This window comes from Poecilia formosa, unplaced genomic scaffold (genome assembly GCF_000485575.1).
Source record: "Poecilia formosa unplaced genomic scaffold, Poecilia_formosa-5.1.2 Scaffold19, whole genome shotgun sequence".
Lineage (NCBI taxonomy): Eukaryota > Metazoa > Chordata > Actinopteri > Cyprinodontiformes > Poeciliidae > Poecilia > Poecilia formosa.
Window position 1 is genome coordinate 3,229,035 of NW_006799958.1, and position 17,202 is coordinate 3,246,236.

Sequence of the window (17,202 nt, forward strand, 5' to 3'; positions counted from 1 at the left end):
TGTTGAATTGTGTTAATGTTCCATGTAGATTTTTTTTTTACTTTCTAGAGTAAATATATCTTTTAATTTTCAAATTAATTACTGGCAGTATTTTACATGCTGATTTGAATGTTCAATAAATAAATAAAGCTGGCAAGAGTTTGTGTTAAATTTGACCTAAGGAATGTTTGAATTAATAAACTTCTGCAGTTCTGTATTGCAAGTAGTAGTTTGATGAGAGAGTGTTAATTTTCTTCACTTGAAATTTGACTCGGATTTGGAAAAATTAACGTTTCTTTACACACCGATCGTCTGAGGTGATTGACGCTCGTATGAAGAGCTGCTTGCACTCGAAGCAGAGCCGCTGCGGGACATGGTCCTGGCTTGTGTCCCAGACCCCCCACTGTTTGTCTTGACCTGATTTTCCTACATTTAGTTTGTCTTGCTCTCCAGAGCAAAGCACCACTGGCTGAGATTCCCTCTCCAAACAGGTCAAGTTTACCAGACTTGGTGCTTTTAAAGAGAAAATCAAATGCCATCTGGCTGATGTGTATGTTTTATGTGTTTTAAACAGTCTTGGCATCATTAATTTTGATGAAGAGAAGCACGTGTCTTAGAGGTGTTATGGTAACGTGGAATTAGGGGTTCAGTGGCGGTGTGAGCTTCCCAACCTGTCCAACAAATTCAGCGTTAACGAAGACAGCCAGAGCAACTCCCCTGTGCCTAATGGAGCCTGAACAAACCGAGGCAAATAAAACGGCTCCTTCTACACAACATTTAGGTTCAAGTGTAGGTCAGTGGTAGCAGGGAACACCGCCAATACCATTGAATTATTCAGAATGATTGTAAAAGAGCAGCACAAGCTCATATTTACTTTATGGTACGTCAGAAATTCTCATTGATTATATGTTAGGCCTGTGCATAAATCACTTTGCATCTGACTGACTCTCATTTGGGTTCAATATATATGTTGATGACTCTTTCTAAAGGTGCAAATATATTCTGGCGCATTGCTCAGGATTTATGTACGGCTTAATTTGGGCATCATTTTACTTGTGATGCATCGTTTGTAACGATGGATGATGTTTGGAAACCCTAAAAACTGGTTGACCGTCAGCATTGTGTATTTTCCCTACTGTTCATTCCATTAGAGCATCGATGAAAATGATTCAATGCAGATCAATATTTTTGATTTGTGTAGCTCTGACTGCAGTGACAAGCACAATAAGTTGTACTTACTTTTTTATTGTCTCTTATCAGTATTACAATAAATGCCACCGAATCTCTAAAAATCTACATTTTAGCATGTTTGTTGATTCTTTATCATTTTAGTCAAAGTTATAAAGAGTCACTTTAAACTCCAGAGCCTCAGGTTGGAAACCCTAGCTCTAAACTTGTACTAAAAACCTCGTGTCTAAACTTTTATCTTCTCTGTTTGTTTTTGTCTCGCACAGATTTGTCGTGGCTGAACTGGTGTGTAACCGGCTCGTGTCTCTTCAGCCTCGTCCTTGTCCTCTTCTTCAGGGAGTCCTACGATCGTCTCTACCTGGACGTCTTTGTGTCCGTGTGACACTTACGAGGAAAAAAAAACCGAAGAAAATCGAGGCTATTTAAACACCTGCTCTTGCACAGAGAAGAGGAGAAAAGGGACACGGAGAGCAAGTCGGGAAACTCTACGCTCTTTGTGAGATGTAAAATTTTAGGACGTAAATGTATATATGTATGCCTGTAAAGCCGCGGTGAGGGTGATGCACGTTTCCGCCGTAGAGAGGCGTCAATGTTTACACCTTAGAAGTAGCTAGCTCGAGGTCTGATGATGGTTCGACCTGTTTTTAACGGTTTCCTCTGTTTGTCCGTGAATGACTTGAGGCAGACCCACCTGAACAAACAGTTTCCCCGTCGCAGATAGTTTGGAAGCTTCTATAGAGTGACTTTACGTCTCACTCGCCTCATCTCAAAAGTAACCGGAAAACTCTCCTCAAAGTTTACAAAAGGGACGTCAGACAGAGTAAGGCTCATCGCCGAGCGACTTTCATGCACATTGAAGTGAGGACTGGTCCCTTCAGGAATTAAAACTGGGACCTCCTCGTGTTTTAGTGCCGGCCATGACTCACCGGGAGGCTTAACTGACCCTGCAGCGTTAAGCGACCTGTGATATTGCCCGTCAGCGAAAAGCGAGTCACTTGAATTGTGTTTTATCGCCCTCTCAAAATGAATATTATGCAAAAAAAAAAAAAGAGAGAGAAAGATGCCGTCAGATCGACAACTGGACGCCAGCCAAAGACGCGGCCTTGCGACCGGACTCACTGGAGGGTTTTCTGTTCTGTTCTTCAGCCCATTTATGACTAATTATGTCCATAATTTTAATATAACTTTAATTTGTTTTGTACAGCTTTTTTTTTTTAAATCATTCACTTTTCTTCCTAAGCGATGTGCCAGTATTTATTGAAACAAAAAAAAGCCTCAACACTAACAAGACAACAGCCAGAAATAAGAAGTTTGATGACAGAACTTTTATTTATAAGTAAACAAGCGTATTAACAATTTTTTTTGTTCAAAGCACCAGCAGCGTCCTTTGCAACAACTTACTAAAAAAAAAAATAAATAAAAAAAACGAAGTAGTAGTCCATCTCATGGATTTGCCACTACAACAAAAGCATCTGAATATTAATCTCTGCTGTAGAGGGAAAAAATAGGTTTTGTCTAACATGCTTATTTTCTGGTGTGTTTTTTTTTTCTCCCAGAAACTATAGGAAGTTTTTTTTTATGTTTTCCCTCTGGAGATAAAGAAGGCTGCGTAATTTGTTCCTGGTGCTGTTTTTTCCTCTCTCGCCTTGTAAAGAAAAGGTTCTTTCACCTGCAGATGTGTTGCCTTAATTATCCAGCGCAGTGCATTCAACCCCCTCCTTCTCTCCACACTGTGAATATTTTACCTCTGGATTATGTCAAAGGTCATTTTCTGTTTTGATTTTTTTTACACTATGTAGCGTCCGGTGATTTGGTTATTACTTTGAGTTCCTTTGGTATAAAACACGACTGTCACAAATGTTCAGCACCTTATTAAAGTGATGATTTTACAAATTACAATTCACATTTTTGTCTGTTATTATGGTTTGCCTTTGTTCTATTCATGAACCCCCGGTTGCAATGCCTCGCTAAAGTATTACAGTCTTGTCTATTTTATGTGATAGATTTACATAAAGTGGTGCATGATTGTGGTTGAAAAACTATTAGTCAGTAAGGTTATCAAATAATGTTCCAAGAGTTACATCTGCAATATATTTTCCAAACATGGAAAACGTTTGGAACAACAGTGCATCTACAAAAGCATTAAAGTTTTGTTTATAAAAACAGCTTATCAACTCTGGAGGAGTTGAGGGGATCTGCAACTCGGGTGGATAACCACTGTCAGAACAGCAATTAATCTGGGCTTCAAAGAAGAATGAAAAGGGGAAAAAAAGCCATAAGAAATCCCATTAAGTTTGGTACAAATTGTGTAGACGACACAGAAAACGAGTGAAAAAAGGTTCTCTGTTCAACTAAGACTCAAAAGTTCTTGGCTTACATGGAAAACATTAACCTGAACATGGTAGTCGAGCATAAGCCTATTCCCTTTTGTGGTTAATTACGGGTTTGTAAATTATCATTTTGTTTTGTTTTCTGTGTGTAATGTTGATAATTTACCAAAGTAAAGTGAAACCGAACTAAGCTGAATACGTCACCTCCACGTGAAAATGTTGGTGTCGATATCATGATGTGGGGAAGACTTTCTCTACAGGTAAAGTCATGGAAAGACGTCTGCTAACAATCGGCAAAACAATTTAAACTGAGAGGAAGGTTGACCTTTTCACCAGGACAACACAGCTGAACATTAAACCAGTTCTATGTGGAAGGTTGCAGGAATTGGGTACCACAACTGTTGTTGATTGGTTAAAATTCACATCTTTGCTTAAAACTGCCTGTTTTAATAGTTGAAATGCCAAATATATATTTTTATACCTCAATACTCACAGTGGAAACTGAAGCTAGCGTCCACAATTCAGCATCCTTATGTTCGTTCTTGGGGTAAACAGTCAATCAGCGTCAACATGACATCCATTTTCCTTTGTAAATGACACAAAAGCATCCCAGCCACAAGCTGCAGTTTCTTCTTGAATATTTTAGAAATGTTCATACAGAAAAACGCAGAGAATAGGTGAATTTTCCATAAAGAATTTGTAGTTGCCTTTCACAGAAAAAACTGCGAATACTGAACTGCGAATAGGCGTGGCTTCATTTGGCATAGATTAAAACTTATTTATGAGTGGGTTTTGCTGCAAAGAGTAGATATACAGCTTAGCTTAAAGGTACCTACCTGCAATGATAGCTAATACTTTGACACGATAGACTCAGGTGGTTAAATACAAATGCCTGCCTTGCTTTTCAACTTTCGTTCACTCAACTTTACAAGGACTACTTCCTTTGTGTTGGTCGCTCACATTAAATCAGATTTAAACTACCATTTATGTTTTCTACTGTGACAAAATGTAAAAGTTTGAGCGGTGCGAATGCACCGTGTAATCTTTGACAGAATGGGGAGACTTTTACATGCTGTCCTATTTCTATTTGTGCCCGTCGTGCTTTATCTGACTTTTCGTTGAAGTTTCCTTCCATTATTATCAGCCAAAGCCCATTGTTTGCTCTCCACAGAACCACAGCTGAAGATTTTCTTTCATGCATCTCTCACGATTAATTCCTTTTCAGCTGAATGCCGAACGCATTTAAGAGTTTAGAAATTGCTTTTGCTCCGTTATGTTATTCATTATGTAATTTCCCTTTGTTGCTCTTTTTCTCCCCATTGTGCGCCGCTGCGGTTGAAATATTGCATTGAGCTGGAGATGCTTTTTTTTTTTTGATGCTCTTTCGCATCCACGTCCGATTCACTGGAGTTAAATCAACCAATCAATTCCAGCTAATGGGTCACTTAGGAGCAGTTCCTCATAATACCCCTCCAAGCCCATGTAAGCTGAAGCTTCTCCATAGGCTAATTTCGATTTAATACACCATGTCATTGCTCCTCCATAAAGTTGCTGGCAATTTTGAAAGAAAATCGAAGGAACAGAGGCAGAAGTTTTTTTGTTGTTGTTGTTTTCACTTTTTGGCATGGTTCAATCCATTCATCAGAGCCTGCCTGGCTGGAAAATGAGTATTTTTTTATTTATTTTTTCTGACCTCGACATCTAGTTCCTGTTTTCCATTAGAAATCTGATGACATCAGCATTTCTCGCTGAGGCTCGGCGGAGCTGCAGTGTCATCCTGAACTGATTGCAGGAGTCGAGCCGATCTAACCATGACTGATGCTCCAGACCCTGAAGTTGCGAGGAGGAACTGGCTATAGACATTCTTTTTTTTTTATAGGTGTCTTTGTGGACTTACTGCTTTATTATTAAATTGAATATAATTTCAGATTTTGGTATAATTTTCTTCCAGGTTGACATAAAAAGTCAGCCGTTATTGTTACTGGTTAATTACAAGTACAGAAAAGAAAATGTTAGGGATGCACAAATTTGAAAATCCGTCGGACCCCCACTCCGGTCCGACGGCAGCAGGGGACGGACAGAGAGTTACTGTGTTATTTATGAAATCCAAAACTTGACAGGTTTGCAATGTGCTCCTGGAGCTGGTCCCCAGCCCAGATGAAAGGAGAGGGCTGAGTCAGAGAAGAAAATCTAATTGATATATTTGGACATATATTTGGTTCTTGAAGATTCCTAGGGTAATAAAAACTTAAAATCTTGTTTTAAATTTCAACCAAACATGTCTTTCCTTAATTCTTTTTCTATTTATTTTCTGTCCTAACCCTAAAAGAAGTTGGTTTTTCACTTAAAACAAAGCATATGTCTTGGCTGTCATCTTGAGTGTTATTTGCACAGCAAAGGTAACAGCTATTTTGACTGTGTTACCGTATCTTTCATTGCGAGTATCTTCTATTGCGAATGGTGCCAGCCCAAGGCAAAGCAAACTAAGCAGCTGCGTAAGCCCATCCAGAACTACAGGGGGCTCCATAAATACTTGAATTTTAACCATGGATCTAGAACTTTAACATTTGTTTATTAAGAAAGGTTTCAGCACAGATCAATTGAAAGAGTCGCTTAAGATTTCAAGAAATTGTTGGGTTTACTTTGAAAAAGTGTAAAAACTAAGCTTTATAATTTGAAATTATTAAATCTGATTTTAACCCTCGTGTGCAACAGTGAAGTATGTCAGACCCCGCTTGGCAAAACTGCAATGCGTTATGGTGGTGGTGTTAGTTCATAACAACAAGGATCAAGTTGGCTTCCTCTGTGTTACAGCCTGGATCACAGAGGAGCTAGCTAACTGTGTTCAGTGAGAGGCATGGCTAACGTGTCTAACGTGAACTCTGGTGTTTGTCTATTATTGTAAGGTGACAAGTAGTCATTGTGCTGTTTGGTGACATTGTGTGTATCACACTGAATATGAACCACAGAACAGCAGCAGGTTGGCTTCCTCTGTGTTACAGCCAGTAACACAGGGGATGTAGTAGCACAATTTTTTTGTTGTTGCGATGTGAGAGCTCCTGTTTGTGAAAACTCATGCTTCGTTGCTGGTGAGCACAAAACTCTCTGCACGCTACAATCCCATGCAGCATCGCTTATGTGTATGAGATTATTAGGATGCTAATTTGTTGTGACCTAAGGCAGGATGTTTGGGTTTTTATTTTTGACATATTCAGAAAATTAACAAGTAGAAAAAAAAAAAAAAAAAAACGTCTGGATGGTTTTAAGCTGGGTGAGACCTCAAATTCTTGCCATAACCCAAATCTATCCCTGATGGAAAACTATCCCTGATGGGATGTATAACGAATCCACTGCAGGGAGCCTCTCACACCATCGTGCGTTCATCACACCAATTGAAAGACAAAAGGTTTGTTTTGGCTCCTCAGTTTATCGACGTTGCATTGATAGCGTTCCAAATTATTCCATTGAGCTTTTTAGTTCGCTTGTATGATGCCAAAATAAAGCTATGAAAAAACCCTAAAACTTTTAGTAAAGCTGACAATCTGCCAAAGAAAAACATTATTAGTCCTAATTATTGTATTTATATCAAGATTTTGCTTGGAGAGTCCAGTTCCAATAAACGGCCTCATGGAACAGTTGCTGAGCCAAAAAATAAAACTGATTTTTTTATATTCAGTGTCTTTAGAGTGTTTGTGCTGATCAGACAGACACAGACGCTCCGTTATTACAGCTGACCATTTCATAAAATGGATTTTGGATCTAAACCTCATCAGTATGCAGCAAAAATCTGTTTATGTAATAAGCACCTATCTATTTATTTATTCCATCTATCTCATGAAAGGGAAAAAAGCATGATTGAATCAGAATCCCTCTGAGAAGAGGAAGGAAAAGAAGAAGACGAAGCTTCTCGTCTTACAAAGAGAAACTCCTTCAGGCTTTCACCGGCAGTCGGCCTTTGGGGGGTAAAAATAAATAAATTTTGGAGATTCAGAGACGATTCCAACATCCGGTATAATACAGGGCTTTTCAAAAATAAATCGTACTTTAAGACTGTTTCACAATTTGTGAGGTTATAACCACAAATCCCACTATTATTGGAACCGTATGAGTTAAAACACTGTCCAGATATGAAGTGCAAGGAAAGTGATAAATGTTTCTAAACATCTCCTGTAGCAGTCTGTGTTACAGCGACTCTGAAGAAGCCTCTGACTGAAGACACTCTGTTGTGTAAGTTTCATCCTTCGTCAAACAATCATCTCCACATGTCCCAGCCTTCTCTATAAACCTTTCAGATTATTTGGATTGCAATAAATAATTGTATGGGGACAGGGGGTAAATACCTTTGCAAGGCACCTTTACAAAGATGTGTTTCTTCTTTTAGAAACTGTTCACAAAAGGTACTCAGGAAGGTAGTTTCATCCTGTCAGCTTCCTCCTGTCAGAACTGGATCTGGGACAAGATGAACCCACAGAAAAATATAACATTACTCAACTTTTTAACTTCAAGCAATTTGGGTTTCACGCCTTTGTTCCTGTCAGAGTCATAAAACCGACAGTTCGGACAGACAAAAACTAATGTTGCCGTCTCTGTGCCTGGCACTTTTATGTCACTTCTACTTTACACACTGTCGTTAAGTTTTTTGTTTTTTTTTCTACGTTGCCTCTCCTTTGAGACGTCTTCGTTTTTCTTCTTGGAGCGACTTTAAATTTACTCGCGTCTCCTTTTCCAGCGTTGCACCTCGGTGTCTCCTTGGGGCTCCCTGAGCTCCAAAAGTCCCTTAATTGACTTCGCCGGGATTATGAAAAATGAGTCATGCTTTCAAATGCCTCATTTAGCAGAACGGCTATCACAGCGCCCGTTACTTTATCATCAGCATATTAGAAAGGGCTTGGTGTGCTTGATGAGGAGCGATGGGCTGCAGGAGCCCAGGCTCTCTCTGTTTGACATCTGGCCACTAATTTGGCACTTCATCACTGGTGAATCTGAGCTATCTGGCTGCCCCTCTAGGAAAACAAAACATACATTAGGATGAGTAGGCCACCGATATTTCAGTAAACCCACTGTGACACTTTTACTAGGTGTAAAAGACACACGCAATTTCAACCCTAGTATGCCGCTAATATGATGTTTTAACAACACTGTTTTACAGAGACAACATAAACGAATAGGGTACAATTATCTTCGAAAGTAAAGACCTTTTTAATTGTAAAACATGTTTTTATCAATTCAAAAGTTTGCTTAGATAATTCTGGAAAAAATAAATAAATGTAGCTGTTTGGAAAAAAAAAACAAGTCTAGCAACTGGTTAGCTGCCAGCTAACTTTTTTTTCTTTTTGCCAGCTAGCTAACTGCCTACAGAAGGTGGCGTTAATGCACAAGAATAACAGCACTAAACATGAGAAAATGTTTTCTGTTGAGGCTTTGTGTCAACTGACATTTTTTTTACTTTATCCAACTTTGACTAAGATCAATGTTAGGATATAATTTTTCAAATTTAACTTCTGTACGCTCTATTTGTTGTGGGATGGATACCTCATATCTTCAGCAGTCACTGGGTGAGAGGCTGGTTTAATCCTTTCTATGCTCCCAAGGCAATCCCCTCCCCCACTCCACCCCCCACAAAATCTGTTGTTGCTACAAGAACTACAACTGTTAGAACTCCTCGTCTGTTTTACTGATAATACCGTGGGACAGGTATAAAATAAGTTTATTTCATTTTTTTTAGTCACCCAGTAACCATGTGTGGCTTGTGATTTTCTTTTGTCGAAATCATTGTGCTTTGACTTCGTGCAAAACTTTTATTCCAAACAAAAATAAAGAATGTGATCAGTACTAGCTTAGGCCTTCAGTACCGATCAAGATGACTTAGCATTAGCATTAGCTATATGAAACTGCTGTCACATTTTGAGATGTGATAATCAGTTGATTGAGTCAATAAAAAGAAAAATGCATTGTTAAAATTGTAAATGGCCGTTACCTTGTTTGGATTTAGGTTGGACCAACTTAGTTAAAAAAAAACAAAAAAAACGTGCACGTTTATAAAGGATTTGTTTCATAGTATTTTTAAATTAATTACCCAGTTGAACTAAAAGTTAGATGGTGAATGCTCATAAATACACCACACAAGTATAGTCCATTGCCTGACCAACTTTTACTACCAGTTTTTCATCTCCTGCGGTTATTTTTGAAGCCTTTAGCACATGGAGGACATATTCTGACATAGCTTAAATGCTTAAATGGACATAGCTTAACGTCATTATGAAGAACAGAGAAATATGTTAGAAATATCCGGATCTGGATGGGCGTAGGTGTCGAATCATGAAGTGTTCTCTGATCCAACATGCTCTCGTTAGTTGTAAAACTTGCCACTACAAACTTTCCGAGATGTTCAGAAGAGAGGGGAGGTTGTACCAGTTATGGCAGGTTCTGCTTAGCCGAGCCTCCACGGTCCTAATGCATCAGGACATTGCCCTGACGGAAGCAGCATGTCCTCTGAGCAAGAGCAATTATGATCACCATGCAGGCGGAAAGCCTGTAGCCAGAGAACAGCAAGACGGGCTATGATCCAGCAGGCTGCCTATTTAAATCACAGCTCCCCTTCGCCGCAAACTCCAGCCTCGGCTAATGTAGAAGGACTGTTAAAAAAAATAAAAAGAACCCTGGGCTCTTTGCTGGCTCCTGGGAGTATTTTTGTATTATGATTTAGAGCCTTTTCACCTCTTAAAACATAATTTGCTTCCCCCAGTCCTTCCTCCTCATCAAAAGGTGATTGAAGCTGCTTTTGTGTTACACGGCACACTGCAGAGAAAGTTATCCTTTTGGTGGTTATTAGGCAGAATGGCTCTGCGTCGCAGCATGCGGAGGCAGCTTTAAACAGTACAATGACTTTTGAAAATGTCGCCGTAGCTCCGATTTTTTTTCTTTTCTTTTATTTCGGCTGCAACACTTTGAGGAGAAAGAGATGGCTTGGTCAGAAGATGACCTTCATATTTCAACATCACACGCTGTAGGACACAACTCTGTTGTGTCCCTATATTAATTGTAAGATATACTATATGTATCAGTAAGCATAAATTTGGACTCTGTGCTTTTAGTTTGTGATTTTTCTGGAGTGGAGTTACTAACACGAACTGCTTGTGCAAATTTGAATGTACACACACACTCAAAAAATACACCCACATCCCCACTGATGTTTGATTGACTGACCCCAACCTCTACACTCTTCTTGTCAAAAGTCGAGTTTATTTATATTAATTTGTTTCCTGGCTCAGAACTTTCCTGGCTTTAAAGCATTAATCCATCCATTTCTTCTTCTTTTTTTTAAATACTGCTGAGGTCAGAGATTTTCCAGAAATTTGAGATTAATTTACCTTGTCCCTTCTAAGTCCAGTTTTGAGTTGCGTTTGAGACCGTTTTCATGTGAACGCCCAACAAGGTAGGTCCTAGTTTCAACTGGAAAGAAACAGATTATGACGATGCAACCAAAAAAGCACGTAGCGCCGTGAACCGGAAGGTTCCGGAACATGAGTTTAACATCAACGCAAACTGAGAAGGACCGAGAAACAAGTGGCAGCTCTAAAATCGACACTTTGAGCGGCAACTTAAAGTTGCCAGAAGTACAACCTAAATCTTTTCTGAAAAAGACATTTAATGATCAGAGAAGAGCAAGGTTGGAGGCTTTTCATATCCAAGAACACTGACTAATGGTGGTAGTGTGTTGTACAAAGCAGTGAGAATAATAAAAAAGGAGAACCACATGCATGTTTTCCAACAGTACCTCATAACTAAGACCCAAAGCTTTTCCAGCAACCATAAGTTAACTGGTTTTAGCATTATGGCTGATCAGTGACTTTATATAGAACCTTAAAAGTCCCAAGACACGTTCAATCTTGTCTCATTAGTTACTTTTTTGCAGGTCACAAGTTCTTTCTTCAAGCATTTTTACCAAGAACCTTTAAAACCTGAACCAAAATCTACTCCTCCCCCTCCCTTTCTTTCTCAAGGAATCTCAGAGATTTTGTTTCCTCAGTTTTACCACTTCCTTATAGTTTGAAAAATAAAAAATAAAAATATTCCACCTGCAGGAGCTCTGAAAGAATATTATTAATTTAGACCAGCTCCTGTCTTCATGAGGACATCTGTTGTTGCATCGCAAGTTAACCTTTTCTTTTTCACATAGATTTTTTTTCTTCTTTTTTTATCCTGAGCAGTAACAGAAAAACAAATTAGTTTCTCTGTGTATATTCATTGGCAGCAAAAAAAACTCATTTTGCATTTTAATTTTTTTCACTTCATCTACTTGTTTTTTTTTGTTGTTGTTGTTTACAAGATCCATAAAAACAAATTTGTTGACTAAAAATATTTCTGATGTGTGTGAGTACACAAAACAAGCAGAGATTAAAAGGCACAATATGCCAAAATGTGAACAGCATTTTTTGTTTAAGAAAAGAAGATGGAATAACTAATTTATCAATTTCTCTGCACAGAGCAACTGGAAGTTTAAAATAACACAAAAAAATAAGCATGAAACATGTTGACATATTTCTTAGCAAGTACATTTCTAATTGGACTACTGGTATAAAGTTCTCATTTCAGTTGTGGGTTGAGTTCTAGATTTGTATAGCTAAATGGTGGTTCTCCATGTTTGATTCTTGATCTGGGTTGCTAAGTAATAAACTAACAGGAATTTCTCCATGTGTTGCTTCAATGTCAAAAGTAAAAAGTTAAATGTTGGTCTAAAGTAATAAGTACTCCACAATTTCTAAAAGAAATGGAAAAAGCATAGCAAATAAGTAGGATGAAATGACACCATCAGGAAGGATATGACACAAAAAGGAAAACATTTTCTTCACTTATGCTAATTGAATAAACATGCAGAAAACATTCATATAGTGAGCCAAAAAGACACCAAGCTGTTTATCAAACACAAAAAATGTATGCACAATGTACAATGCTAAGAAAACCCAAAAAACAATGTTAGAATAGTTAGTAAGAAAAAAAGCTAAACACTGTTCTGTTGATTTTCAGCCACAGTTTTGATGAGATGACAATAAAGTCTAACACTGAACTCGAGTCTTGGTGCCAAGACCACATATGCTTGAACATGGTGTTTGTTATGGACAATACATGATGACAGAACACCACTCGGGTTTAGATCCTGTCCATGCTCACATCATTGCCCACAGGAGAGTTGAAATCCCCCAGCAGAACAAGGAAGTCCTCAGGAGGGGCGCTCTCCACCACTCCAGGAGCAGATAACCTGAAACATAATTTAAGTCTTCGGGCTAGCGGTGTAAGACGCTGGTTCTGCTCTCGCTGTTGGACCGCCGCTTCTGGGACGTAATATTTTACTAACATAGCACCGTTTCTGCTAAACCCAGCAGTGAACTCTCACACCGGACATCTGCTTAAAGCTGCAGCACGTAACTAAAACAAATAAACAAAAAAAGATTTTACATACGTTTTAAAGCTTTCACTATGAGATAGATACTCAAAAAAAAAAAAAGATCAATCTCCTCTGCCTCCTCCCTGTGTTCTGCAGAATTACTCCACTCAGTCAGAAACAGCCAATCAGAGTCGGCATTAATCAGCTAGCCATGCTCTCAGGAAGTTTTGTTTTGATTTAGTAACTATTGTTTGATTGTTTATTTTGATGCAACCTGCATATGACTTTGAACGAATGTTTTACTTGGCATTATTCGATATAGGCAGTGTTGTGAGATTTATCTGACTTAGGGTACTCAGAAAATTACTGTTAAATATTGCTTTACTTTGAAGAAAAAAAAACGGTTTCAAAAACAATTTTCCAGATCACATAGTAGCATTATTATCTGTTATCCTATATCCTAGCAATTTTTCTACTCCCTTTGTGACAACAAATCCAAGGCCTGAACCTAAAGCAAAAATCATCTTAACTACAGTTGAAATGGTTTCTAAAATCAGTGTCTGACGTCGTCTTAGTGAAATACCGTGTCAAGATTTTACCAGCACCAGAAAAACGAATTGTAATAAAACTGCCCCCTCTTTTTCTGACTTACAAGACACAACACGATTATGTTGTCGACTACCTGATGCTCCATGAAAGCCAGAGTCCATCCAGCAGAACAGCCCAAGGGTTTAGTTTGGTCACTGAAAACCTTTTTTGGCCAGACTCGGAAGCCACTTCTGCTTCAATTGAGGGACTGGCTGTCCCTCAATTTTAGTGCAGACTTTGTGGACAACCTCTGCGCTCTTTCAGGTACTCAAGACGGCAACATGTCTTGGACTCCCTGATGCCTTGATACATCAACAACTTCACAAAAAGTCGTATTGTGTCTTTTCTCTGTTTCACATAGGACATTTCAGTTCTTCGATTTTACATCTCATTGTTATCAGTTCTTGGACAATACCGATAACAGGTTCCACCAAAGAACTGAGCCCTAAACCCAGCTTGAGAAATGCTATGGGGTCTTCCTCATCCATAGGAGATGAGACCAAAGATATAACATGCTTTAGGAAAAGCAAGTTAAATACATGAGTACACTCTGCCTGAATGTTCTCTTCAATCCCCATAGCCTGGGCAAAAGCCTGAGAAACCAGGTTTCCAAATATGGCTTTTAAGTCGCCATATTTGTACTTCAGGTTCTCAAGTAAGTCCAAAACAAAATCAGAAAAAACCTCCGTCAGGTAGCGCAGCAGGTATTTGGTCCTCTCTGTGATGCTCTCATCCAGGTGTAACGATTCAAAATCCTCCCAATCTTCCTCTGGAATTTGATAAATAAATTCCTGGATCGCAGGTATTGCATAGACTTTGACTAAGATCTCGTCTTAGTGAATCCTTTGCCATTTTGTTGAATTAAACTGATTTGTAACCTCTGGAACTGTCTTAGAATGTGGCAGAATTTTACCAACAGGGCTTAGATATACCCCACAACAATATATATATATGTATATTATATTAATTCTCAGGTAATATTAATATTGCATATATATTTCCTATATTCACAGATGATATTAATGTTACCTGTGAATGTGTGAGGATTTGAGTTTTTCTGTGTGTTTATTTTCTTGGCCCTGTCTCTTATGAGCCTCTGTGTTGTCCTGTCTGCTCCTGATTGATCCCAGGTGTTTCTCATTCCCTTGATTACCCCGTGTGTATTTAAGTCCACCTGTTGTCTCTGGATCCTTGTCAATCGTTTAGTGTCTAAGTTGTCTTAGCTGTTAGGTGTCACAGTCGAGCTGGTGAAGTCCTGTGTCGCCCACTCCCGTCTGCAGTCTGTTGTGTTCCGTGCTACCAGTGTGAGCCCAGCCTCCGTTTGGCTGTGCTGCCGGATCCTGGACTGTATGAGCTTGTTCATTCCTCATTAAATCATCATTTATCCTTCTACCTGAGTCCTCGGCATTCTTCCTCACCGCACCCCACCACCATTTCATGACAGAATGACGTCGAGCTTCGAGTTGCGCTCCAGAAAACTGGAAACATCAAGACTGATATGAACAGCAAAATAAGAGTAAAAACAGTTTGTTAAATTAAGAAGCTACAAGGTACCAAAAATATAATTATTGAGACTGAGACCAAGTTGATGTCACAAAAAATCACTCTTTACATATGTTATTAAAATATATTAATATGTGTGTCACTGTAAGGAATCCGGTTCAGGGTTACTAAAATAATAGAAAATTAGATCCACTTCATTACATTAAAATAGCCATCACTTTTCAAGGGACAAAGAAAGCTTATTGATTAAACAATCTAATTGGTCTGGGTTTGCATCAAAATCTGCACCATAATAAAACAGATGCATAACACAAACTTTTAATAACTTAGATGTCTCATAACATTAACTTTAACAGCTTTTAACATTTTATTATCAGAAGTTCTTATTTCGTAAATGGCTACTTTACGAAATAAGCACTTTGAATTGCCTTGTTGCTGAAAATGTGCTATACAAATAAAGTTACCTTACCTTACTTGATTTATGTAAATATCTGGATGAATGTGTCTGGATATGCTTAAATGATATGTTAATGGCGTCACAAATGCTGAGCAGACGAGGTTAATGAAGATCCGAATGCGGTGCTCCGCTCCTGCTATCGGAGTAGCAAATGCTAAAGGTACAATGTTTAGCCTAGAGCCTGTCTACCAATCGCGGGTATATGAAAGCTGTTCTGCCCAGGCTGGATGTTGGAAATGTTTTAATTAGTTTTAAAAAAGTTCTATTAATTTCTCTGTATTTTATTTTGAAGGAGAATTTTTAGAGAACAGTGCATTGTGGGTAGCAGTTTGGAATACCTGTTCGTAGAGAGAAAGCCTGCCTGTTAATGTATGAACTTCACCTCCTGTGTTGTCAATCTTTTATCACACCTTCGAAAACAATGGCTGTAAGTTCAATCTGTGTTCTGTTTGGTGTTATATGTTTTGTTAGTTTAGTTTGAGATTGTTTTCCAAAATGTGTTTGTTCTAGAAAAGCCATATTTTGATAGTTTTTTTATTTACATAGCAACGGTTGCTACGTAACTGTTTTTTAACTGCAGCTCAGGTTAATTATATTCAGACTCTAGAAGTTTATTCTGTATATTTAGAGCTGATACATATTTTATTTTTCTTTCTTATAGTTTCACTCAACCTTTCATTGAGCTTTTCCACACCACTGATCAAAGTTGTCAAGAAAACGTAATAAAGGAGCAAGACGCTCAGCTTCCTGGCTCATGAAATTGAGTTTGGCTTGCTGTTGATCTACGTTAACATACACAGAGTATCTAACACGTAGTGATAACAGTACAAAAGCAGTCAGTTGAATTAGCTCCCACTGCGATGAAATAAAATCACGATTAAATTAGGAGTTTACAGGTGACACACAAGTCTTTAAATACAATTACAGCCAAAAACTGCCGTTGTATGCTAAGCTATCAGTCACTGACTGATGTCAAAGCAGTACGAGTCATGACAGACTTAGTGACTAAACAGCACAAATCAATATCCTCATTAATAAATTCTACTTATACATTACTAACAGTTCATCGAATAAAACATTAATTTACCTTCTTACTTCCCGTTGCACCGACGTCCTTTAAAGACGGTTGCTTCTGTTGACTTTCTTTTTTTTTCATGTGGAATGTTCCAGAACTCCAGACCCAAGAAGCGACGTGATTGGTCAATGATTAACACATACTCCGTGTGTCCAGATGTAGAAAGTGTAGGAAACGACATAAAATGTGTTGATTTGACAGTAACACAAAATAATGGGCTAAAAAAAATACATCTCTTCTAAGAGTGCGCCAGATTTTGGTGTCAAATTAATAAATAAAAGCAGATTAGTTCAGGTTATGTGTATTAAAGTGGAATGAAACAGGAAAAGGAAAGAAACCAGAATGTAATCTGTCAGCATGTAATACACATGTGTCAAACTTAAGGCCCGGGGGCCAAATCTGGCCGGTCGAAAATGAAACTGTATTTCACAAACCTCAGTCAATTCTATCCTGCGCTCCCTGTTTGGGCAAATTAACATCAGGCGATTTAGCCAATAAAAATGTCTAATTAGCAAAGTATTGCACAAGAGAAATCTATTAAAAAATTCTCAATAGAAATCTAAACGTTTGTTTTTCATCATGAAGTTGATCATAAGGGAGTCAGGAAGATCCTCAGCTGGTTTCAGAAAAATATAAATAAATATGATATATTGACTCAGTAAATCCAATTTAAGATCTATGGAAAAATGTGTCCTGT

General features: G+C 38.3%; 2 long non-coding RNA genes across 2 annotated transcripts in view; one reads left to right on the top strand and one right to left on the bottom strand.

Annotated features, from left to right (window-relative positions):
• The window catches only part of LOC107835716 (uncharacterized), a 15,952-nt gene extending 2,890 nt beyond the window's left edge, over positions 1-13,062 (bottom strand). Inside the window, exons 1-2 of the long non-coding RNA XR_001661526.1 lie at positions 12,988-13,062; positions 7,660-7,664 (exon numbers count right to left, since the gene is read on the bottom strand). This is a non-coding gene — a long non-coding RNA (uncharacterized LOC107835716). The remainder of the gene's footprint in view (positions 1-7,659; positions 7,665-12,987) is intronic.
• A 2,711-nt stretch (positions 13,063-15,773) lies between these two features.
• On the top strand, positions 15,774-16,194 carry LOC107835717 (uncharacterized). The gene is made up of 2 exons (XR_001661527.1): positions 15,774-15,857; positions 16,092-16,194. It is a non-coding gene; the product is annotated as an uncharacterized LOC107835717 (long non-coding RNA).
• The last annotated feature ends 1,008 nt before the right edge of the window (positions 16,195-17,202 follow it).